Source organism: Bos indicus, chromosome 2, assembly GCF_029378745.1.
Source record: "Bos indicus isolate NIAB-ARS_2022 breed Sahiwal x Tharparkar chromosome 2, NIAB-ARS_B.indTharparkar_mat_pri_1.0, whole genome shotgun sequence".
NCBI classification, from domain to species: Eukaryota; Metazoa; Chordata; class Mammalia; order Artiodactyla; family Bovidae; genus Bos; species Bos indicus.
In genome coordinates, this window is record NC_091761.1 from 16126612 (window position 1) to 16152303 (window position 25692).

A 25692-nucleotide genomic window follows, 5' to 3' on the forward strand; every position below is an offset into this window, starting at 1 on the left:
AGAGATACCAGCAATCTCAAAACTTCCTGAGAAAGATCACAGCTATGAATATTAAAAAAATCTCATAAAAGATCCACACTTAAAGAGGCAACCCACCTCATCCTAGAGCTTAAAAAGAGATAATGGAGTAGAGATGTATGGAATTTAGAAAGAAAAACAATTCTTAAAAAAACAAAACAAAAAACACCTTTACCTCTGGAAGGCAGAGAAACAGGTTTTATTTTTGATGTTTTTTAATCTTCTTTCTTTCTGTCCCTGTGCATATTTTTCTGTCAGCATCTGGCCTCATGTTAAAGCAGCTGTTCACATGAGACTTTTGGATTGTAAATCTTTTTTTTTTTTTTGCTGAGAACTCTGCAGCTTGCTACTCAGAACTAGCTAACAGGGCTGATAATCTAGTACTAGGAAGATCATCATAAACAAACAAATTAACATCTTGTTGCGGTGGTTACATTGTTGCTCTATGTACCTGGGGATGCCCTTCTCTAGGCTATCTGGTTTTCTGACTAGTCACAAGTGTCTGCCTCAGTTTAATTTATTAATAATACAAGCAAGTAAATGGGAAGATGATATTTGGGAGTTGGTGTGTCTTAATCTTCAGAGTCTCAGACACTCAGTGTCCCTGTTTTATCTTCCAGAGAAGACTCATAGTTGCAAATTAACAGTTCAGCCTGACCATGATGGATATGGTCATCCAGCCAGTGCTCCCAACAGGTTAAGGATTTAAAATCCAAGCAGCAGATAGTCCCAAAATGTGCCTCAGAATTCTCTTCCTGCTCATCTCCGTGTTTCCTGCTTCTAGCCTGTGCTTCCTGCACCTTTCTTTCTTCTTGGAATTTTAGCCTAGATTTTAATTTTTTCACCTATAATCTCAGTTTGAGACATATTACTATCAATACTTTCTTGGACTTCATGCTCATATCTTAGTATTACACATTCTTGATTTTGGAATTCTAGAACCTCTGGATTAAAGACACTTCCATCACTGGTCAAGCCAGGTAGAACCTGCCTTGCTAGGGATGAGGTACAGAAAGATTTTAATTGAAGTAGTATCAATTTTGGTAAATGCATTTACTCTTAATAAGAGCCCCTATGAGACTAAAGAAAAGTATAAATTAAAATATTTTACCCAGAAAAGATAGACTTTTACTTTCATGGTTATTAAAATAGTTTTTATAATGCCCTGTGAAGTGAAAGTGTTAGTCACCCAGTCCTGTCTGACTCTTTGTGACCCCATGGACTGCAACCCATCAGGCTCCTTGGTCCATGGAATTCTTCAGGCAAGAATACTGGAGTGGGTAGCCATTCCTTTCTCCAGGAGATCTCCATGACCCAGGGATCGAACCCGGATCCCCTGCGTTGCAGGCAGATTCTTTACCATCTGAGTCACTAGGCCCTGCTAGTAATTAAATATGTATTCTTTTCTCTTCTGCAGTAAGACAGACATCTTAGAATGAATGTCAACAACTGCCATATCCTTTCCCAGATGGATAGGTCTAGAGATCCTGAAATGTCCTAGGGACTTTGCCTCAGAAAGCAAATCTCTTTAGATCCATTGAAAATACTCTCAGAGGGTTGATGGGAGGGCTGCCAGAATTACTGAAAGTCACTTACTTTAGAAGGAATTGAAGGGAATACCATAAGAGCTTAGGTATTTTGAGGATTTAAAAGGAAATATGGCTTAGGTAGATCCCATGAGAAATAGAAGGATGATGGTGTTAGGTCTTTGAGATGAAGGGTAATAGAATTCCCTAGTTAGTGCTCCTGAAGCCAGCTGGTGCCCATGAGAGTGACTGGGTATGAGAACCAAAAGAAATTCAAGCTGAAGTTTGCAAATTTAACCCCAGAGCATTGCACAAGGAGATGAGCTGGTTTCTGGTGGGAGAGGCCGATGCAGGTGCCTGCACCATCAGGACGTGACTGTGGCGGTCCACCAGCAGGACCAGGTTTTGGGGCAAGGTCAGGTGGCAAGAAGCAGCAATGGTACATGGATCAGACTCTATATGGGCTATAAAAGTCTCCACTCTAACGAATGTGAAAAGCTTCTTTCTTAATTTTTTAAATTAAATGTTTCAGACACAGAGAAGAAAAGCATAATAAATGCCTGTTTACCCACCATCCAGATTTATCAAACTAGTAACATGTGCAGCATTTTGATGCACCATTCCTTAAGTCATTACCCAGATATTTCAAGCCTCCTTTGTAACCACCCTTAATTCCATCCCTTTCTCTTTTCCCCATGTTTGTCACTCCTTCATAGATTTTTACATTTTTACTATTGCCATAAATAATATGCAATATTGTTTTTAATGCTTAAAAACATGTTTTTTAAAAGCATTAAAATATTTTTCTGGAAATACCACATTATGTATATATCATTCCTCAACTTTTTAAAAAAACTCATCCTTGTTTTAGACATGCCCCTGTTAATTTATGCATAGTTGTAATAATTTTTTAACATTTAACATTTGTAATAAAGAGGCTGACTTCATTTTTGATGTTTTACTGAGAGTTTTCCAGCGCCACAATTCTCCCTTACCCTTTTGGCCCACATCTGGACAATCTTATGAGAAAGCCCAGTGCTCACTCCTTTGCCATCATGGGAAGTTCAGGCTATGCAAGCCCCAGCCTTAGTGTATGCATGAAAATACTAATCCCCCAATGTGGATTAAGGGTTAACCCATGTGGATAGGAGTTAACCTTCAGATAGCCACATTACAGTGACTAATAAACCTTTACACACCCTCTTGATGTGTGGGGCATTATAGGTCTAGACAGTGAACCAGGTTTTGAGTGAAGTTTCTGGAACTGTTTCTATGGTTGTATCAATTATCCAGAAAGTAGGTGGCTGAGAGAAGGTACTCACCATTAACAGATATTTATTGAGTGACTAACTATTGGGTTCTGGTCTACTCGTGGTGAGGTGGTTGCCAGCCTAGGTCCCTGCTGGCAGCACAGTGGCACCCTAGGCTTGTGCTCCAAGATCAAGGCTCTTTTACCTTGTTCTCATATACTTGAGTGTCCGTCCCACAGAAAGATCACAAGGCTAAGGTAACTAAATTGGGAGGAAATCCCAACCTTTTTGTAGTGTTAGAACCGTTTCCTTTCCCAGGCCTGTTAAGTTGGTATTGAGCTCACTGCCAACTTCGAATCCCCTTCTTGGCAGTAGAACTTGTAAGGGTTGCTTCATATCTCCCAGCAGCTTTCCCAATTTTGACTCTCCCAGTGGGATTTGTAGTAGGCATTTTTAGTGTTTACCAAGGTCCAATTCTCTACCTCTTTGATGTTAGATATAGCCATGTGATTACATGACTAGTTGTGGCTAATGAAACGTGGGCAAAAATGACATATTTCACTGCAGGGCCAAAGCATTTAGTTGCTGGTGCTCAACAGTCCAGCCCTTTTTCTCTTGCTGAGAGGACTATAGATGGCTGTAGTGACATGGTCACATTTTAAGATGATAGAACATCACCAAATAAAATTTAAATTTCTTAAATGACAACTCATATGCCTAGCTTTCAGAATAGTGAAATATTTCTTATACTTCAGAGTAAGAGATAAATTGTCCCCAGGAAGTTTAAAATAAACATTAGATGGAAGTGGGCTTATTTATAAATTTGGAATAGTCATTAGGAAAGCCCAAATAATGTGGATTGGAGAAAAGGATTAAGTAGCTCTTAAAATCAGATATGCAGATGACACCACCCTTATGGCAGAAAGTGAAGAGGAACTAAAAAGCCTCTTGATGAAAGTGAAAGAGGAGAGTGAAAAAGTTGGCTTAAAGCTCAACATTCAGAAAAGAAGATCATGGCATCTGGTCCCATCACTTCATGGGAAATAGATGGGGAAACAGTGGAAACAGTGGCAGACTTTATTTTTTGGGTTCCAAAATCACTGCAGATGGTGACTGCAGCCATGAAATTAAAAGACGCTTACTCCTTGGAAGGAAAGTTATGACCAACCTAGATAGCATATTAAAAAGCAGAGACATTACTTTGCCAACAAAGGTCCATCTAGTCAACGCTATGGTTTTTCCAGTGATCATGTATGGATGTGAGAGTTTGACTGTGAAGAAAGCTGAGCACCGAAGAATTGATGCTTTTGAACTGTGGTGTCGGAGAAGACTCTTGAGAGTCCCTTGGACTGCAAGGAGATCCAACCAGTCCATTCTGAAGGAGATCAGCCCTGGGATTTCTTTGGAAGGAATGATGATAAAGCTGAAACTCCAGTACTTTGGCCACCTCATGCGAAGAGTTGACTTATTGGAAAAGACTCTGATGCTGGGACGGATTGGGGGCAGGAGGAGAAGGGGACAACAGAGGATGAGATGGCTGGATGGCATCACCAACTCGATGGACGTGAGTCTGAGTGAACTCCGGGAGTTGGTGAGGGACAGGGAGGCCTGGCGTGCTGCAATTCATGGGGTTGCAAAGAGTCGGACATGACTGAGCAACTGAACCGAACTGAACTGAAAATGTGATTAGAGTAGTAGTCCAGAAGGTGTTTCAAATCTTTTGTACACATATGCATTTATATGCACAAAAGTTTGCAATTTCAATATTGAGGAGGACAAATGCACAATGGTTTGAAAACTACAGTATTTATTTATATTAGTTTTCTAGGGCTGCTATAACAAAGTAATACAGACAGGGTGGCTTAGCCAACAGGAATTAATTATCTTACAGTTCTACAGGTTGGAAGTCCAGATTTCTCGCTTCATCTGCATTGGTTCTTTCTGAGAGTTCTAAGGGAAGTTCTAGACCTCTCTGCTTGACTTGCAGATGGACATCTTCTCCCCATGTCTCTTCACAATGCATGGCTCTGTGTCCACATGCTCGCTTTTTATGTGGACACTAGTCATATTGGATTAGGATATATCTGTATCTATATCTATATTTATATCTCCTATACACACACACACACACACACACACACATATATATACACACACGGAGAACCCTGACTCCTAATTGAGATGAATTTTACACAATCAGAAAATTCATGGGTGGTTTCCTTGAGAAAGTGGCTTATATGGAGATAATACCCATGAGCATCTAAATATTTTCCAGATTAAAAAAGAAGCATCTATAAATGCTTTGTGATGATTGGGAACACAGTGATCACAAAAGCCTATCTAGAAGCCAGTGTATGTGGGAGAGAATGAGGTTGATGATGGTGTGAGATAATGTTGGAGATTTAAAGGGTGGGGTGAGCAGACAACATAAAACCTTGTATGTTACTTCATCCTAAAAAGGGATATTAAACATGATCATTTGTCATTTCAAAATGATCTTTCTACTCCTAGAGGAAAACATAGGCAAAACAGTCTCTGACATAAATCATAGCAAGATCCTCTATGACCCACCTCCCAGAGTAATGGAAATAAAAGCAAAAATAAACAAATGGGACCTAATTAAACTTAAAAGCCTTTGCACAATGAAGGAAACTATAAGCAAGGTGAAAAGATAGCCTTCAGAATGGGAGAAAATAATAGCAAACGAAGTGATTGACCAAGAACTAATCTCAAAAATACACAAGCAGCTCAATATCAGAAAAATAAATGACCCAATCAAAAAATAGGCCAAAGAACTAAATATACCTTTCTCCAAAGAAGAGATACAGATGGCTAACAAACACATGAAATGATGCTCAGCATCACTCATTATCAGAGAAACGCAAATCAAAACCACAATGAGGTACTATTTCATGCCAGTCACAATGGCTGCTATCCAAAAGTCTACAAACAATAAATGCTGGAGAGGGTGTGGAGAAAAGGGAACCCTCTTACACTGTTGGTGGGAATGCAAACTAGTACAGCCACTATGGAGAACAGTGTGGAGATACCTCAAAAAATTCAAAATAGAACTGCCATACGACCCAGCAATCCCACTGCTGGGCATACACACCGAGGAAACCAGAATTGAAAGAGACACGTGTACCCCAATGTTCATTGCAGCACTGTTTATAATAGCCAGGACATGGAAGCAACCTAGATGTCCATCAGCAGACGAATGGATAAGAAAGCTGGGGTACATATACACAATGGAATATTCAGTTCAGTTCGGTTCAGTTCAGTTGCTCAGTCATGTCCAACTCTTTGTGACCCCATGCATTGCAGCATGCCAGGCCTCCCTGTCCATCACCAACTCCCGGAGTTCACTCAGACTCATGTCCATCGAGTCAGTGATGACATCCAGCCATCTCATCCTCTGTCGTCCCCTTCTCTTCCTGCCCCCAATCCCTCCCAGCATCAGAGTCTTTTCCAATGAGTCAACACTTCACATGAGGTGGCCAAAGTACTGGAGTTTCAGCTTTAGCATAATTCCTTCCAATGAACACCCAGGGCTGATCTCCTTCGAATGGACTGGTTGTATCTCCCTGCAGTCCAAGGGACTCTCAAGAGTCTTCTCCAACACCACAGTTCAAAAGCATCAATTCTTAGGTGCTCAGCTTTCTTCACAGTCCAACTCTCACATCCATACATGACCACTGGAAAAACCATAGCCTTGACTAGATGGACCTTTGTTGGCAAAGTAATGTCTCTGCTTTTTAATATGCTATCTAGGTTGGTCATAACTTTCCTTCCAAGGAGTAAGCGTCTTTTAATTTCATGGCTGCAGTCACCATCTGCAGTGATTTTGGAGCCCAAAAAATAAAGTCTGCCACTGTTTCCACTGTTTCCCCATCTATTTCCCATGAAGTGATGGGACCAGATGCCATGATCTTCGTTTTCTGAATGTTGAGCTTTAAGCCAACTTTTTCACTCTCCTCTTTCACTTTCATCAAGAGGCTTTTTAGTTCCTCTTCACTTTCTGCCATAAGGGTGGTGTCATCTGCATATCTGAGGTTATTAATATTTCTCCTGGCAATCTTGATTCCAGCTTGTGCTTCTTTGAGGCCAGCTTTTCTCATGATGTACTCTGCATAGAAGTTAAATAAGCCGGGTGACAGTATACAGCCTTGATGTACTCGTTTTCCTATTTGGAACAAGTCTGTTGTTCCATGTCCAGTTCTAACTGTTGCTTCCTGACCTGCATACAGGTTTCTAAAGAGGCAGGTCAGGTGATCTGGTATTCCCATCTCTTTCAGAATTTTCCACAGTTTATTGTGATCCACAGAGTCAAAGGCTTTGGCATAGTCCATAAAGCAGAAATAGATGTTTTTCTGGAACTCTCTTGCTTTTTCCATGATCCAGCAGATCTTGGCAATTTGATCTCTGGTTCCTCTGCCTTTTCTAAAACCAGCTTGAACATCTGGAATTTCATGGTTCACGTATTGCTGAAGCCTGGCTTGGAAAATTTTGAGCATTACTTTGCTAGCATGTGAGATGAGTGCAATTGTGCAGTAGTTTGAGCATTCTCTTTTTCTTTGGGATTGGAATGAAAACTGACCTCAGCCATTAAAAAGAATGCATTTGAATCAGATTCTAATGAGGTGGATGAAACTGGAGCCTATTATACAGAGTGAAGTAAGTCAGAAAGAAAAACACCAATACAGTATACTAACGCATATATATAGAATTTAGAAAGATGCTAATGATGACCCTATATTTGAGACAAAAAAAGAGACATAGATATAAAGAACAGACTTTTGAATTCTGTGGGAGAAGGCGAGGGTGGGATGATTTGAGAGAATAGCATTGAAACATGTATATTGCCATATGTGAAATAGATGACCAGTCCAAGTTTGATGCATGAAACAGGGCACTCAAAGTTGGCTCATTCAGACAACCTAGAGGTATGGGATGGGGAGGGGAGTGGGAGCGGGGTTCGGGATGGGGGGCACATGTACACCCGTGGCTGATTTATGTCAATATATGACAAAACCCACCACAATATTGTAGAGTAATTAGCCTCCAAATAAAATAAATAAATTAATTAACAAATGATCTTTCTGACTTCAGTAGGAATGGATATAAGGGAGGATGCAAGAAGGCCTGAGGTAATAGTATGGTATGCCAATTCTGACATCAGTTTTAATGGGTGCATATGCATTTCCATGCATGCTGTGCTCTCTTGCTTCAGTCATATCTGACTCTTTGTGACCCAATGCACGATAACCCACTAGGTTCCTCAGGCCATGGGATTCTCCAGGCAAGAATACTAGAGTGGGTTGCCATGCCCTCCTCCAGGGCATCTTCCTAACCCAGGGATTGAACCTGCATCTTCTGCATTGCAGGTGGACTCTTTACCACTGAGCCACTAGGGAAGCCCATGTGTTTTAAACCACCAGACAATTAGCTCTATACTGAGGCTATCTACCTGGAGTCAGCATCAGATTCGATAGGGTAAGGGCTCCATTCTATAAAAGTGAACCTCCTCTTTGCCCCTACTCTACTTCAGATACCAATTGAAAGTCCACATTGTCACCTGAGCTTCTGACTGAATGGCTACAGACTGGAGGTTGCCATGATTTCTTCCTCCAGTTTGATTAATTTACCAGAACAACTCACAAAACTCAAAGAAACATTTTACTTACTAGACACTTTACTTACTAGACTAAACGTTTTAGACTACTTTACTTACTAGACTAAACATTTTACTTACTGGTTTATTATAAAAGGATATAACTCAAGAATAGCCAAAGGAAAGACATGCAAAGGGCAAGGAATGTGGAATGGGACACAGAGCTTCCACACCTTCTCTGAGCACACCACTCTTCCCACATCTCCATGTATTCACCAACCTGGAAGCTCTCTGAACCCTCTCCGTTTAAGTCCTTATGGAGGCCTCATTACGTAGCATGACTGATTAAATCATTGGCCATTGGCGAGTGACTCAGTCCCTAGCCCCTTTCCCTTTCTGGAACATCAAAAGGGTGGCAATGAAAGTTTCAACCTTTGAACCACATGGTTGGTTTCCCTGACACCCAGCACTCATCCTTAGGTGCTTTACAAGAGTTACCTCATCAACATAAACTCAGGTGTGGCCAACAGGGATTTATTACAAATATCAAAACACCTTTATCGTTTTTATCACCTAAAAAATCCCAAACATAACATTTTAGGAGCTCTGTGCCAGAAAAAAAAAAAAAAAAAAATATATATATATATATATGCTCCTCTGGTGGCTCAGATGGTAAAGAATCTGCCTGCATTGGGGGGACCTGGGTTCAGTCCCTGGGTTGGAAAGACACTCTGGGGAAGAGAATGGCTACCCACTCCAATATTTTTGCCTGGAGAACTCCATGGACAGATAGTCTATGGGGTTGCAAAGAATCATACATGACTGAGCAACTAACGCTTTCACTTTTTATATATATATTTCTTGCTATAAATCACAATATCACAGACATTAATCCAGATGAAAGTCACTAACTGAGGACTAGACTGATGGCAGTAGAAATGGACAAAAAGAGACATTTGAGAAATATCGATTAAAATGACAGGACTTGATATTGAACTAGAAAGAAAGATAATAAATAGATAAATGGTAGTGCCATTCTCTGAGCTAGGAAACACTGATTTGAGAAGAAATATCATCAGTTTGAGATTTGTTGAATATGAGGTATTATTGACAATCCAAGAGGAGATGTCAGTTAAACAGTTGGATACATGGTTCCACATTTCAGAGAAGAGAGCATCATGAGAAGATAGTTTAGGATTGGAAAACTTCACTTTTAATAATTAGTTTAAATAGCATGAACTAGAGGAGAAATGTTCTGAAGAGAAGAAAAAATGGTTGATTGTTTTCCAAAGAAACAAAGGGAAAAAAGTGCTTCCTATAGGAGTGAGTAGTCAAGAGAAGTATTGCTGCTGAGACATGTCTAAGAATGTAAGCTCCCAAGGATCTTTATTTTCTTCTCTAACATGGCCCAAGTGTTCAGAATGTCCCTAGAGCACACAGTAGGTGCTTAATAAATAAGTATCACATGTTAAAGTAAGATGAGGACCAAAAAGTGTCTTTTGGATTTAGCTATGAGGTTCTGAGTGAATTTTGTGATTATTCTTTAGAAGGAAGGCCAATGAGGGAGTCAAACTGGAGTGGTGTTAAGGAGGGTGTGGGGTAGGGGGAAATGGAAGAAGTGGTGTGAGCATAGACTCTCCTGGGAAAGTTGGCTGTGATGGGGGAGAAAGGGATGTGGGGTCTGAGGAAGACTTTAATTTTGCTTAGTTTTGTTTTTTAATAGGATAATATCCAGAAACTTGGAGGAAAGGATTGAATTGAGAGTGGGGCTTGAACATTCCACAGAGGGAAGGGCACACCAATAGGGTGGATTCTTGAAAAAGCAGAAAGGTAGAGCCATAAGCACAAATAGAGTCATTGGCCTTAGGTGGCTAGAGGGAAATGTCCTTAATTTTAATAGGAGGAATGGAAATAAAATAGGTGCTGATACAGTTAGAGTGTTCTTCCCTTGTGGTTCAGATGGTGAAGAATCCACCTGCAATGCAGGAGACATGGTTCAATCCCTGGGTTGGGAAGAACCCGTGGAGAAGGGTGTGGTAACCACTCCAGTATTCTTGCCTGGAGAATCCCCATGGACAGAGGAGCCTGGATAGGTTACATAGAGTTCATGGGATCGCAAAGAGTTGGACATGACTGAGTGTCTAAGCACATAATTAGAGTGTATGTTTGAAAATGAAGGAATGAATACCCAACAAGTGGCTCAATATGTATTTCTAAAAGAAGTGGTGAAATTCTTTGCTAAGATAATAGAGAAAGGTGAGACAGAGAGAGGGGCTGGATATTTGAGGAAAGGCCAATCAGTTCAAACAGCTTATAAAAAAAAGGCAGAAAGTTGACTAGGACAAAAGAGTAATTGATAGTACTGAAGGCCCATTGGAGATTGATCATTATTAATTTATAGAAAAATACATCTACTTCATTTTGTAAGGATGTCAAGTAGACCATCCTAAAATTTTTTGCTTCACAACTACATAAACAAAATGAATTAGAAAACACCAGCTCTGCCATTTATTCTGGGCACAAATGAAATAGACTTGTTTACCTACATGTCACTAGAGACTTGAGTACATTTCCCAGGCAAAAATGACAACTGACTCAATTTGAAAATGAATTTTAAATGTCCAAAATCCTCTTAATGAATGTATTTACAGTACCTTGTATAAATATCTGTTTATTTATGTGATCAGGCAATTTGCTTTTATTTAACCATGTATTTATGTGAGTTTAAATTCACTGATGCTAACAACAAACATAAATTTGATGCAACAAAATTCCTTTGTTTTTGTCAATATGTACATTCTTTAAATGTACATATTCCAATATGTTGGAATTAATTTGATTTGAAAAACTTACTTGTTAAAGGTTAAGTTACTACTAAGTCCATATCTAGACAGTTAACAAAATTTATAACTCTAGTAAACATAAAATCACAGGATAGAACAAACTAAGAAAAATGAAATGAATCATTATGCAAATAAGTTGTGTGTGTGTGTTAGCTATTCAGTCATGTCCAACTCTTTGCAATCCCGTGGATGGTAACCTGCCAGGTTCCTCTATCCATGGAATCTCCAGGCAAGTATACTGGAGTGGGTTGCCATTTCCTTCTCCAGGGGATCTTCCTAACTCAGGGACTGAACCCGGGTTTTCTGCACTGGACGGCAGAGTCTTTACTGTCTAAGTCACCATTTTTGATCAGTGATAATCAGCTAAACTGGTGTGCCACATTTTACTTTTAATCATGGTAAAATTACTTTCAATTTGATAATACTTTTAATTTTGTAATATTCAATTTCATATGCAAAACAAAGGTAGAATAATGTTAATATTTGGTCAATTCATATTTTCTTTATGTTAATTGTACACTGTATTCTTTATAGATAACATATACTTGAGTACATGTAATATTTTGATTATACATCAAAGTGAAAGAATAAAAAATGTAACCATATTAGAATCATTTTTCTTTTATATAGTTGATCTTCACATGTTAAAATTAGGCTATTTGAATTCTTCACAGATATTCTATTAGGAAATTGATTATTTTTTTTTTTAGAAACTGCATATAAACTGTTTACCCTTTTTAAAGGAGGTATCTCTTCTAGGGGATTTATTTTCCAATGACAGCTGAATTGAATATAGCTAATAAATAATTGCTATCTAAATCAATTTTAGGGCTTCACATTTCGTTAATAATTTAGGTCATTATTATTAGATTTTTATAAGAATTTTCCAATTCCCATTTCTCCATGTTATAACTTTTTGGAATTGTAAATAGCATAAATATAGATGCAAACTTTAGGAAATATCCTAATTTATTCCAATAAAAATTTGGGAAAAGCCATAATTTAGCTATGCTTATGGAGGCCTGCAATAGCTGTTTATCTATTGATAAGTTCTTATGAGTAGATATCATAAAGAATTGTTTGGAAATCAATCATGATGAAATTTAATTTTAGCAAACATTGTGTCAACAGAGAATGGTAATTTAATAGCCTCCATTGGATAGTAACCAATTACCCAATCTCCTTCTCTGAGATACACTTATCAAATAGGTTGAGTAATTTTGAAACAAAATGAAAGAAAGCTTCTTCTATAATTGCCATGCTTTTTGTTTTCTAATGCAGCTTGTTGAGTTTATATAGACACATTTACATAAATACTCTAGTAATTGCTATGATTAAAAGAATTACCTACTCTGCCACGGATGTAGATTCCAGATATATAGGAAGTGGCACAGTATTTGAGACAATTTTGAAAACAGGGCTGGAACTAAAGGTTTAAGGAGAGAAGAAATGGGTTAGCACTTGAAAAAAAAGAAATGTAACATTAGACATAACAATTTAATGAATCTGAAGTCATGTCAGAACTTAATACTTATCAGTTTACAGCCTTCATGGCTCTGCCCACCCCAGAATATTCTGAGTTAGCACCCAGAATCTACTTCCTTACTATCAGTGAGGCTGTACAATGAAGAATGCCCAGAGTCCTACACCCTGACTGTGGAAAGTTGTTTTGTTTCCTCATCGAGGTAGTTTTTTTTTAATACTATTATATTTTTAAATTTTTTTATTTTTAATTGAAGGGTAATTGCTTTACAATGTTGTGTTGGTTTCTGCCACACATCAATAGGAATCAGCCATAGGTATACACATGTCCCCTCTCTCTTGAGCCTCCCTTTTACCTCCCACCCCAACCTACCCTCTAGGTTGTCACAGAGTAAGGGGTTGAGTTCACTGCATCACCCAGCAAATTCCAACTGGCTATCTCTTTTACATATGGTAGTGTATGTCTCCATGCTACTCTCTCATTTCATCCTACCCTCTCCTTCCCCCACTGGGTCCATAAGTCTGTTCTCTATGTCTGTGTCTCTACTGCTGCCCTATAAATAGTTTCATCAGTACCATTTTTCTAGATTCCATCTATATGTATTAAAATACCATATTTGTTTTTCTCTTCATAACTTACTTCACTCTGGATAACAGCCTCTAGGTTCATCCACCTCATGAGAACTGACTCAACTTTCTTTTTATGGCTGAGTAATATTCCACTGGATTTATGTACCACAGCTTCCTTATCCATTCATCTGCTGATGGACATGTAGGTTGCTTTCATGCCTTAGCTGTTGTAAATACTGCTGAAATGAACATTAGGGTACATGTGTCTTTTAGAACTGTGGTTTGCTCAGGGTATATGCCCAGTAATGGAACTGCTGAGTCATGTGGTAGCTTTATTCCGCCCCCCCCCCTTTTTTTTTAAAGAAATCTCCATACTGTTCTCCACAGGGACTACATCAATTTACTTTCCCACCAACATTGCAAGAGGATTTCCTTCTCTCCACATCCTTTTCAGCATTTACCATTTGTAGATTTTTTGATCATGGCCATTCTGACCAATATGAGGTGTACCTTATAGTAGTTTTGATTTGCATTTCTCTAATAATAAGAATGCTAGGCATCTTTTCATGTGTTTATTAGCCATCTGTATGTCTTCTTTGGAGAAATGTCTGTTTAGATCTTCTGCCCGCTTTTTGATGGGGTTGTTTGTTTCTCTGATATTGAGCTGCCTGAGCTGCTTGTATGATTTTGGAGCTGAATCCTTTGTCAGTTGCTTCATTTACAATTATTTTCTCCCAAATTGAGGCCTGTCTTTTCATCTTGTTTATAGTTTTCTTTACTGTGCAAAAGTTTCTAAGTTTAATTAGGTCCCATTTGTTTAGTTTTTATTGTCATTACTCTAGGAGGTGGGTCATTGAGGATCTTGCTGTGATTTATGTCAGAGTGTCCTGCCTGTGTGTTTTCTTCTAAGAGTTTTACAATTTTTGGTCTTACATTTAGATCTTTACTTCATTTTGAGTTTATCTTAGGAAGTGTTCTAATTTCATTATTTTACATGTTGCTGTCAAGTTTTCCCAGCACCACTTACTGGAGAGACTGTCTTTTCTCTACACTATATTCTGGCCTCCTTTGTCAAAGATAAGGTGTCCATAGGTGCATGGGTTTATCTCTGGGATTTTTATCTTATTCCATTGGTCAATATTTCTGTTTTTGTGTTTTTGTAACATAACTGATAACTGTTATGTTATCAGCAGCATACTGATAGAGGGTATTTTTTTTAAATCTGTGCAGTTTTTCTTAATTTCCCTCCAAAACACCACCAGGCACATAGTACTTTACAAGTTATTCCCTCTGCTTGAAATGTCTTCTTCTTCACTCCACTGCTTTGCCCCTTACTCTTTCCAACTTTTGTCTGCCCAGTTTCTTCTTCCTCTACCTTTGGGAGATGGCTGATATTTTCCTTTCTGGGCAACATCATTCCTCACCTTTTGATTTTTTTCCCACATAACATCCCACTGATCCCTGTTAAGATTTGGCCCTCTCATTTCTATATAGCCAAAAAAATCTGTTCACAACTACATTATAATAATTCACTGTGTTTTCTAACTGTTTACTTATTCAAGCATTCCACCATTGGATCATGGTCCTCTGGATGGCAATAATTCTGTCTTATTTTTCTTTGTATTCCCAGTGCCTAACACATTACTTCTTTGTATATTAATGCCTTGTCTATAGAAGTTGTGTATGAAATAGAGAACTAAGAGTTTCCTTATTTATTCACTGGAATTCTGTATATATTGCAAATATTTTCTCTTGCTATTTCATATGTCTTTTAACTTTGAGTGTTTCTTGCTGTATGATTATATTTTCATTCATGATGTCAAATCTGTCAATATTTTCCATGATGGCTTGTGTTTCATTTTTCATTTAGGAAGATTGTTCCTATATGAGAATTATGAACATATTTTTCATGTATTTTCTTTCAATACTTTTATTATTTTTGTTTTTCAGTCAAGAACTGCACATTGGTTAATGGTTATTTCAATTAAAATAACATTGGAGAACTGTATGATCATTTCAGTTGAAAACTCCGACCTTTATGGGGAAAATTTCACTTTTCTGTGACTCAGAACTTCTGCACTAATGAACGTCTAGTGAATTGATGGCAGATGTGTGATGCAGGAATGCTCCTGGAATTATAAAATACCCCTAAAAAAGCAGCATTCAAGGAAATATTTTTTGACTAATGGAGATATAGTTCACACATAAGAAATAATGGTTTAAGTAGTTTGGGGATGGGGGAAGTTATTGAAATGTCATTGCTTGAAAATGTACACTTTTATTTATTGCTGGCATACAGAATGTATTAGTTTGCTAGGGATGCCATAGCAATGTTGCACAGACTGGGTGGCTTCAACAACAACAAAAAATCGTTTCTCACAATTCTAGAGGCTAGATGTATGATGCTAAAGTGTCACAGGGTTGGTTTCTTCCGGGGTTTCTCTCCTTGACTTGTAGTTGGATAGTTTCTCACTAGTCTTTACGTATTCTTTCCTCTGTGAGTCTCTATGTCCTAATCTCTTCTTATAAGGAAACCAGTTATATTGGATTAAGACGGGGGAGAAAAGGGGGTGACAGAGGATGAGGTGGTTGGATGGCATCACTGACGCGATGGACATGAGTTTGAGTAGGCTCCAAGAGTTGGTGATGGGCAGGGAGGCCTGGTATGCTGCAGTCCATGGGGTCACAGAGAGTCAGACAAGACTGAGTGACTGAACTGAACTGAACTGGAGACTGATCTTAATGACAGAAATTCAACTCAATTACCCCTTTAAAGACTCCATCTCCAAATAAAGTCACATTTTGAGGTATTGGGGGTTAGGACTTCAACATATGAATTTGAGAGGGGCATAATTCTCCGCATAATGTAAGAATTCACTCTGTGTGTGTGTGTATGTTAGCCATTCAGTTTTGTCCAATGCTTTGCAATCACCAGGTTCCTCTGTCCATGGAATTATCCAGGCAAGAATACCGGAGTGAGTAGCCATTCCCTTCTCCCGGGGATCTTCCTGACCCAGGGAATGAATGTAGGTTTCCCACATTGCAGGCAGATTCTTTGATAAACCTCATAACCAGTGAGTTGCTAATTTTATTATTTCTAACTCAGTTTTGCTTTTCAGTCTTTTTATGCTTAGTTTCTTAGCCACTTTTTATGAGACGCTTAAAAATAGGACAAGTGTCTAGAGGAGAATAGAACCAAGAACTGGAGTTTTGCTCTATGCTTCCCATCTCACTTGGATCTCGGACTCTCTAATCAGAGGGTCCTGATCTGACATTTGCCTCTCTAATCTTGTGAGACTGTGTTCTGCTGGCATATCTACCTTTTTACCATGACCTTCTGCCTGGATTCAGTCTCTGAATCAGAGCCAAGATGCACAAATGCTTATGGGGAAGAAGTAACTCAGAGAATATTGTTTCATTTTCTGTGATTCTCCTTCTTTTGGGATCTGTTTTTCAGGTCTTAGTTTCTTCAGCAATGATACGATGCCTCAAACATATATATATATATATATACAGGTAGAATAAAGTTGGATATTATGGTGATTTATGGTATACATATTGTCTTTCCCAGCTATTCTATTCAAGCTTGAAGCAGAAGTCTTCCACAAGAGAATCCATTTGATTTTAGAAATTTGCCAGCATTTAAAATACCAACTCTCAGTTAACCTCAAAACATCAACTTCCTTATATAAACCGGACATGAAGCTAAGATAATTTCCTTAATTGCCAAGTTAAATGTCAGTTCAATTATATTATTCTTAAGAGATTTAGTTGATAGCACCATTATAGAACATATGAACATTTTATTCTACTTAAGAAATCGTAAGCTCTTGTGCTTTCTTCAAGCAATCAAGTTAGGTTTTAGTAAGTATACTAAGAAAAAAAGGAAGATTTTTTTTTTCTTCTACAAGTAAGAAGATGTCTAAAATGTGATTACATAATTTCTCTTGAATAATGTTTTTAGAACAGTATATTTACTATATCCAGCACATATTTAGTAATAAATATTAGCCCTTTTATAATTACATATTAATCAGATGAAAAACTGTGCATATTGTAACTAAAATGGCTTTTGCAGTTTAATGTTTAACATAATCTTTGTTCAGTAATAGAAAATACCAATTTTGTTTACTTATTAATAGAAGTCACCAATTTTGTTCCACTTGCCATTGTTGACAATGAATAATGACCACTATTAACTCAATTGAATTTATATGTGAAACTAATTTTCTATGGATCATTTAGGACCTTGACCAGTCATCTTGCATAACTCTGATATTAACCAGTTATATTTATATTAGTAAATTACCACACATGAATAGTATTATTTTCCTATTAAGAATGGCATATTCTACATTAAGAATATTAGTTAAAATTTTTTTTTTTAACGACTTTATTTCAAGTCACTGTACATTCATTCTACTGAAGTTTCTTCAGTTTGCTGTTGTTTCAAGATGTGTCAAAAGTCAGAAAAGAGAATAGTACTGTAAAGCTTTCACAGTGATACCTCATAAGGTATCAAGTCAAACTGATCAAATTAGGACTGATTAAGCATGCAAGTTCTGAAATTAGAATGCCTGTATTTCAATCCTGGTTCTACAAGTTATTAGATGTCTGACTTGTGCAAGTTACTTAACCTTTCTGTCTTAGTATCTGATCTATGATTTAGAGATATAAATACTATCCAATATTTCTCAAGGGGCATTTCTGTTAACATTCTTTATATTTAGAACAATGTCTGTTATGGAGTAAGCACTAAATAAGTGTTAGCTACTATCATTTTTACACAGGTAAAATTAAAATAAAATAGACTGAGACAGTCTAGAAAGATAAATCAAGAGGGTAAATTAGAATTCAGGAGTTGGAGATAGAAGCAAGTCCCACATATTTTGATTTGGTGATAATTTGACCAAATATTTATATTCCATAGTTAGCTTACTGAGCTACTATATTTTCAGCAACCTTTTCTGTGTTCTTTTCTATTTCTCTCCTTTCCTCTTTTGTACTGCTCGATTAAACATTCTTGCTCTCTGTCATCTTCTATCCCTACTTTGCCCCTTACCTTTTCTTACTTGCTAACAATTCTATCTTATTTATCTTAAAATTCACCAACCTAACAAAGCAGGCATTCCTAGTATCATCTAAGATTCTCTCATCAATTATGTTTTTCCACTAAGCATCTCAAAAATGCTAGCTACAGTGGCAGATTTTTCCTCTCTCTCTCTCCTGCTTATACACACACACACACACACACACACTTACTCACACATGCTAAAGAGGTTATGAAGAAAAACTCTATTTAAGCTAGAAAGGCAGAATGTAGGCAAAAATACAAAAGAGATAAAGTACATATTTCTGGAGTATCAATTTTTCTAAGTTGCATATAATTAAAACAGTGAGAGGGCTCTATTTAAAAGGGTATGTAATACAGAAGACTCTTGAGAGTCACTTGGACTGCAAAGAGGTCCAACCAGTCCATTCTAAAGGAGATCAGTCCTGGGTGTTCTTTGGAAAGAATGATGCTAAAGCTGAAACTCCAATGCTTTGACCACCTCATGTGAAGAGTTGACTCATTGGAAAAGACTCTGAAGCTGGGAGGGATTGGAGGCAGGAGGAGAAGGGGACGAAAGAGGATGAGATGGCTGGATGACATCATTGACTTGATGGACATGAGTTTGAGTGAACTCCGGGAGTTGGTGATGGACAGGGAGGCCTGGCGTGCTGCGATTCATGGGGTCACAAAGAGTCTGAGTGACTGAACTGAATATAGAAAATGTATAGAATGTACCATTTATATCAAAATTTTAAGATAAATAGTAAAAGTTTAAAAATTGAATTTAAGATGGCTTAAGTTTTCTCTTCAGACCTCCAGAAATATATATTATCTGGATAAAATATGGTCCTCCCACTATTAATAGATGCTATGATTGAAAAGTGGATGCAGGGGATGATACCCTGATCTTTCAACTGTAGAATTCAATATTAAACCTTATTCTAATGATTTCATGCAATGATGATTTTAGTCTGAATTCTTTTCTTGAGGAATTATCAAATAGTGCTTCACTTATTTGCTTTGTATTTTTAGTCATAATTGTTCTATAAATAATGATAACTCTACTTTGGTTTCTGTCATTTAACAATGTCTAGGAGATTGTCCTTGGAGAAGGAAATGGCAACCCACTCCAATACTCTTGCCTGAAAAATCCCATGGACAGAGGAGCCTGGTAGGCTGCAGTCCACGGGGTAGCTGAGGGTCGGACACGACTGAATGCCTTCACTTTCACTTTTCACTTTCATGCATTGGAGAAGGAAATGGCAACCCACACCAGTGTTCTTGCCTGGAGAATACCAGGGATGGGGGAGCCTGGTTGGCTGCCATCTATGGGGTCACACAGAGTCGAACACGACTGATGCAACTTAGCAGCAGCAGCAGGAGATTGTCCTTATTTCTTTTCAGTAGCTGCAATATATATACATATATATATATATATGCAATAGAAATATTTATTTATTTTGTAAGTCAAGGACAGTTGCTTTACAGAATTGTGTTGGTTTCTGCCAAACATCAACATGAATCAGTCATAGGTATACATAAGTCCCCTCCCTCTTAAACTTCCCTCCCACCTTCCTCCCCATCCGACTCCCATAGTCTGTTACAGAACCCTGGTTTGATTTCCCTGAGTCATACAGCACATTTCCATTGGCTATCTTTTTAAATACAGTAAAGTAACTTTCCATGTTACTCTCTCCGTGCATCCCACCCTAGTCTTCCTCCCCAACCTCCCATGTCCATAAGTCTGTTCTCTATGTCTCTGTCTCCATTGCTGCCCTACAGATAATTTCATCAGTACCATCTTTCTAGATTCCATATATATGCATTAGTATACATTATTTGTTTCTTTCTTTCTGACTTACTTTACTCTGTATAATAGGCTCCAAGTTCATCCACCTCATTAGAACTGACTCAAATGCATTCCTTTTTATGTCTGTGTAATATTCCATTGTATTTATGTACCACAGCGTCTTTATCCATTCATCTGTTGATGGACATCTAGGTTGCTTCCATGTCCTAGCTGTTGTACATAGTGCTGCAATGAACATTGAGGTACATGTGTCTTTTTCAGTTTTGTTTTTCTCAGGACATATGCCTAGTAGTGGGATTGCTGGGTCATACGGTGGTTTCATTCCTAGTTTTTCAAGGAATCTCCATACTGTCTTCCAAAGTGGCTGCATCAGTTTATATCCCCACCAACAGTGCAAGAGGGTTTCCTTTTCTCCACACCCTTTCCAGCATTTATTGTTTGTAGACTTTTGATGATGGCCATTGTAGTTTTGATTTGCATTTCTCTCCAGTACTTTGGCCACCTCATGCAAAGAGTTGACTCACTGGAAAAGACTCTGATGCTGGGAGGGATTGGGGGCAGGAGGAGAAGGGACAACAGAGGATGAGATGGCTGGATGGCATCACCGACTCGATGGACAAGAGTGTGGGTGAACTCCGGGAGTTGGTGATGGACAGGGAGGCCTGGCGTGCTGTGATTCATGGGGTCGCAATTAGTCGGACACGACTGAGCGACTGAACTGAACTGAACTGAATAATAAGCTATGTTGAACATCTTTTCATGTGTTTATTGGCCATCTATATGTCTTCTTTGGGGAAACATCTGTTTAGGTCTTTTTCCCAATTTTGATTGGGTTGTTTGCTTTTCTGATATTGACTTTTATGAGCTACTTGTATATTTTGGAAATTAATCCATTGTCAGTTTCATTTGGTGCATTATATTTTATTGTGATAATGTACCATAGTTTATTGAATGTGGTTTCTATGGAAGAACAATGGAATCACATCCATTTTTTTTTGCTATTATAAATAATGTTAGAGTAAATAACATTGAGTATAACTAATTTTGAAAACTTTGCAGTATTTTTGAGATATATTCTTAGAACTGACACTGCAAGGTCAAAGGATAAATGTATATTTTATAAGATGAAAATCTGGCTTTCTTAGACTTTACGTCTTCTTGTTCAATTATCCCAATGCTTATAATATTACAACAATATTAATAATATTGACTACTTAGCAAAATAACATGATTACATTTCCTTTGTTGTATTTTGTTTTATTTTTTCTGAAATTAACTGTCTTTTTATTATTTTCAGTTATATTGTTTTCTGCAAGACCAAAGCAGTTAGATAATGAATTCAGTCCTATTTTAACCCTGGATCCTTCTGCCCTCATTCTTGAATCTATGTACTGCTATTGAGGTTTTCTGGAGTAGGAAATGACAATCAACTCCAGTATTCTTGCCTGGAGAATCCCAGGGACAGAGGAGCCAGGTGGGCTACAGTCCATGGGGTTGCAAAGAGTTGGACACGACTGAATGACTAAGCACATTGAGGTTTTCCCTTGCCATTTCTTAGAAAATCCCTTTGGTTTTTATTGTGTATGGACCTTTGTTACTTAGATCCTAAAACTTGTTTTTCTTAATGGAGTATATCATTCAGCTTCCTGAGAAAGGGTTCATACAAGGCCAAATTTTTGAGCACTTACAGGTCTGGGCTTCCCTTGTGGCTCAGCTGGTAGAGAATCCACCTACAATGCAGGAGACCTGGGTTCGATCTCTGGGTTGGGAAGATCTCCTGGAAAAGGGAAAGGCTACCTACTCCAGTATTCTGGCCTGGAGAATTCCATGGACTGTATAGTTCTTTGGGTCGCAAAGAATCAGACACAACTGGACTGAGCGACTTTTACTTACAGGTCTGAAAGTGTCTTTTTTCTTCTATTCTTACACTTCATTGCCTGTCACATCGGACATAAAACCTAGATCAGAAAGCAATCTCCCTTAGAACTTTGAAAATTTTATTTCAATTCCTTTTTCTTTCCAAGAGTGTTTTTGAGATGCTAATTGAGTTGCTGTGCCTTCATTTGTTTGGACGACCATGACCAAATCAGATGCCGGCTTAGTAGGGGACAAGAAATAGAATATAGAAGTATGAGACTGTGGCACAGCAAGGCTTCCATCATGCGTTATTAGTTATTAATTAGAAATATGGTATTGCTGAGCCCAGAGACTTTCTGATTTGATTTATCTAGATAATACCCATGTAGTTTCATCCGAAGGTAGAGAGAGACTTTATTATCTAATTCAATGTGTATTAGGTAGAGAAGGGTTATCTAGGTGGGTTGTCCAACAGCTTTTTATGCAGACTTTTGATAATCCCACTGTTTTCAGATCCTCATCTGCTTCTATGATCCTTGGTACCTCCACTCTTCAGACTTTCTGGATTTCCATAGGTACAAATTGGCTTATCTTTCTTTGGTATTCCTCTCAAAGGTCTTTTAGGTGATGGAAATCCCTGCTCCACTAAGACAGAGCCAGTTTACTTTCAATCTCCAATTGACTGGTTTAACTCTGTAGTCTACTATTGATTTATGTCTGATTTTCTTTGTTTCTCTGTGTTTGTATATTCTGAATGAAAGTTTTTGGAGCTGGAGAAGAGATACATGCATATGCTTTTCACCATGTGCTTTGCTTAGTCACTCAGTCATGTCTGACTCTGTGATCCTGTGGACTATAGCCCACCAGGCTCCTTTGTCCATGGGGATTCTCCAGGCAAGTATACTGGAGTGGGTGGGCAGGCCCTCCTTCAGGATATCTTCCCAATCCAGGGAACAAACCCAATTCTCCAGCATTGCAGGCAGATTCTTTACCATCTGAATCGCCAGGAAAGCCCACTTTTGACCATGTTAAACTACAAATCGATCTTCATGTTATTTAACTTGATTTTTTTCACCATTGAATTATATGTATGTGGGTGAAAAAGATCACAAAGGAAAAATACAGGTGGTGATGGACAGTTTTCTTAATGGAGTGTTATTTAAGCTGAGATCTGATAAATCAGTATTAACAAAAATAAGCCAGTTGAGAGTAAGGCAGTGGACATGGCAGAAAGCACTCCATTCAGGCCAGGGAGAAGCATATGCAAGGAATTTACAAAGCTAGATGGAGAATGACACATTTGAGAACTTTAAGGAAAGCTTCACACAAGACATCGAGGAAAATCTACTTTGGGACCAGTTGCAGACCTAGGCAGACGTCATATTATGAAAGACTTTGGACACTGTGGACTTAATTCTGATGGTCTTTTGAAAGTTTATGCAAGGAAGTAATATGATGTCGTCTAAATAAATCATTCCCACTGCAGTATGGGGAATAAATTGGAAAGAGGCAAAAACTTATGCAAAAAAGGAATGTATTGCAGTGGCCATATGAAATAAAATGGTAGTGAGAACTGCCATTATTGTCAGGTAACATGAAAAGAAATGGATAAATGTAAGATTTTTAATAGTAAAGTTGGATTATTGGAATTGTTGGTAAAATTATGGTGTGTAATAAGAGGTAGGCATTCAAGATGATCCCTAGGTTTCAGGTTTGCAAGACTAGATGGATATTGGTGTCATCCACTGAGACAGGAAATAAAGGAGGAAGGTCGGTTTTGATGGGAAAGATTACAAATTTTGTTATAGTTTTCGTTTGTTGCATGAGCTATCAGATAGGAAGCTGACACATAGCCTAGAACTCTGAAGAGAGCTCTCAGTTGGAGAAACAAATTTACAAGCTATGTGGATGATAATAAAAGTCGTGGGTATGGACTGAATCATCTCAGAAGAGAGGAGAGAGTGAAGAGAGAAAATGCTTATACTCTTTAAGAAAAAGGCTGACTGGTACAAAACTTGTAATTTAATAAAGGTCAATTTTACATAAGGATAACACTATGAACCTCTATTATAGAGCCTGGCACGTGATTCAGCATATGTAATTGAACTGAACAACAAAGACAACACTTACTAATCATAAAGCTCTTTAAAATTCATCATTGTCACTTGGTTTGCAGAGAATTACCTCCAACAACCTTCTTTCCCCATCCAACTCTTATCTACTGTTCATGATAATTAAATGTTGTAATTGTTATGAAACTCCTAAAATATCATTTCTAAGAAATGGTTACTTGGTCCTTACAACAACAATACTTCCTTGGTATTGGTCATTATACTTGTTTTTTTTTTTTTTTAATTTAGTAATTTATGTACAATTCTTACCTTTCTCTTTCATATCTTCCCTGAGGTCAAGAGCTAAGTCCTTTTTGTGTTTTATATTCTACACATCTGTCTAGCACAAAGGTTGACACATTGTAGAAAAGTGCTTATTTAATATATGATTAATTTGTCATTAAGCTCAGATATCGGCTGTTGTAACAAATCATTTGTGAAATCCGGGTCCCGGGATAATAACCTTATCATATCCTAGGAATGCTGCTAAGTCACTTCAGTCGTGTCCGACTCTTTGCATCCCCAGAGATGGCAGCCCACCAGGCTCCGCCGTCCCTGGGATTCTCCACGCAAGAACACTGGAGTGGGTTGCCATTTCCTTCAAACTTTAAAGGTATTTCACATTCTTTTAGACTTCTGTGATGATATTATATTTATCTTATCACATTTGTTATTTAGAAGAAGGTAGGTTCATGCACTTATGTTTCAGATTGGATTTATATCTAAATAAATATACCATAGACCAAAATTGGATTTTTATTTTCTTTAAATTGTCAAGCAACACTAGAGGGAATGAGACATTTAGAGCTATTATTCCTGCTTGGGGGCTCCAGACAGTTCATGCTGATGTTTTATTTACATATCTCTTATTTTTAAAGATATCTAGAGATAAAAGTTTCATAGCTTGCTACAGGATATTTTATAATATTAACCATCTTCAAGATTAGAAAGCTCCTTATGGTAAGCTACTGTTTTTAATGTAATTTTGCTCAAATTCATGGTAAATATTCAAAACTACATGTCAGCACTTTATTTCCATTTTTCAATTATTTGGAGACTGTTATTAATTTGTCCCTAGTTAACTTACATGAAGATTACACAGTTTCATATTTTCTCATTATGTGCACCTTATTCTCCATTTTATTATTTAATAAGTCCACTGTTGACCATTTCATTTTTACTTATCCTTCTTAATTTGTTTCAGGAATATTTTATTACAGTTCATTAAATAATTATTTAGCACCAGTATTAGCTCATATTTTCCCTTCAAATTTTGTAGGACTATTTAATAATTAACAATATTAAGTTAAATGTTTTAAAGGCAAAGTTTTATAAAAATAACTTTGTATTTTTATTGTCTATTCCTAAAGCAAAATATTAGATAAAAGAGAGCTATAGTAGTTATCTTACAAAAATATTTTTAATAAAAAACCTTCACACAGTGATTCATAATAGAGGTTAATTAAAACATTATTTTTCCCTTAGTTATCAACAACTAGTTTTGGCATAGATTATTGGATCTATAATTAGATATAATTTGACTTAATTAGTTGACTATAGC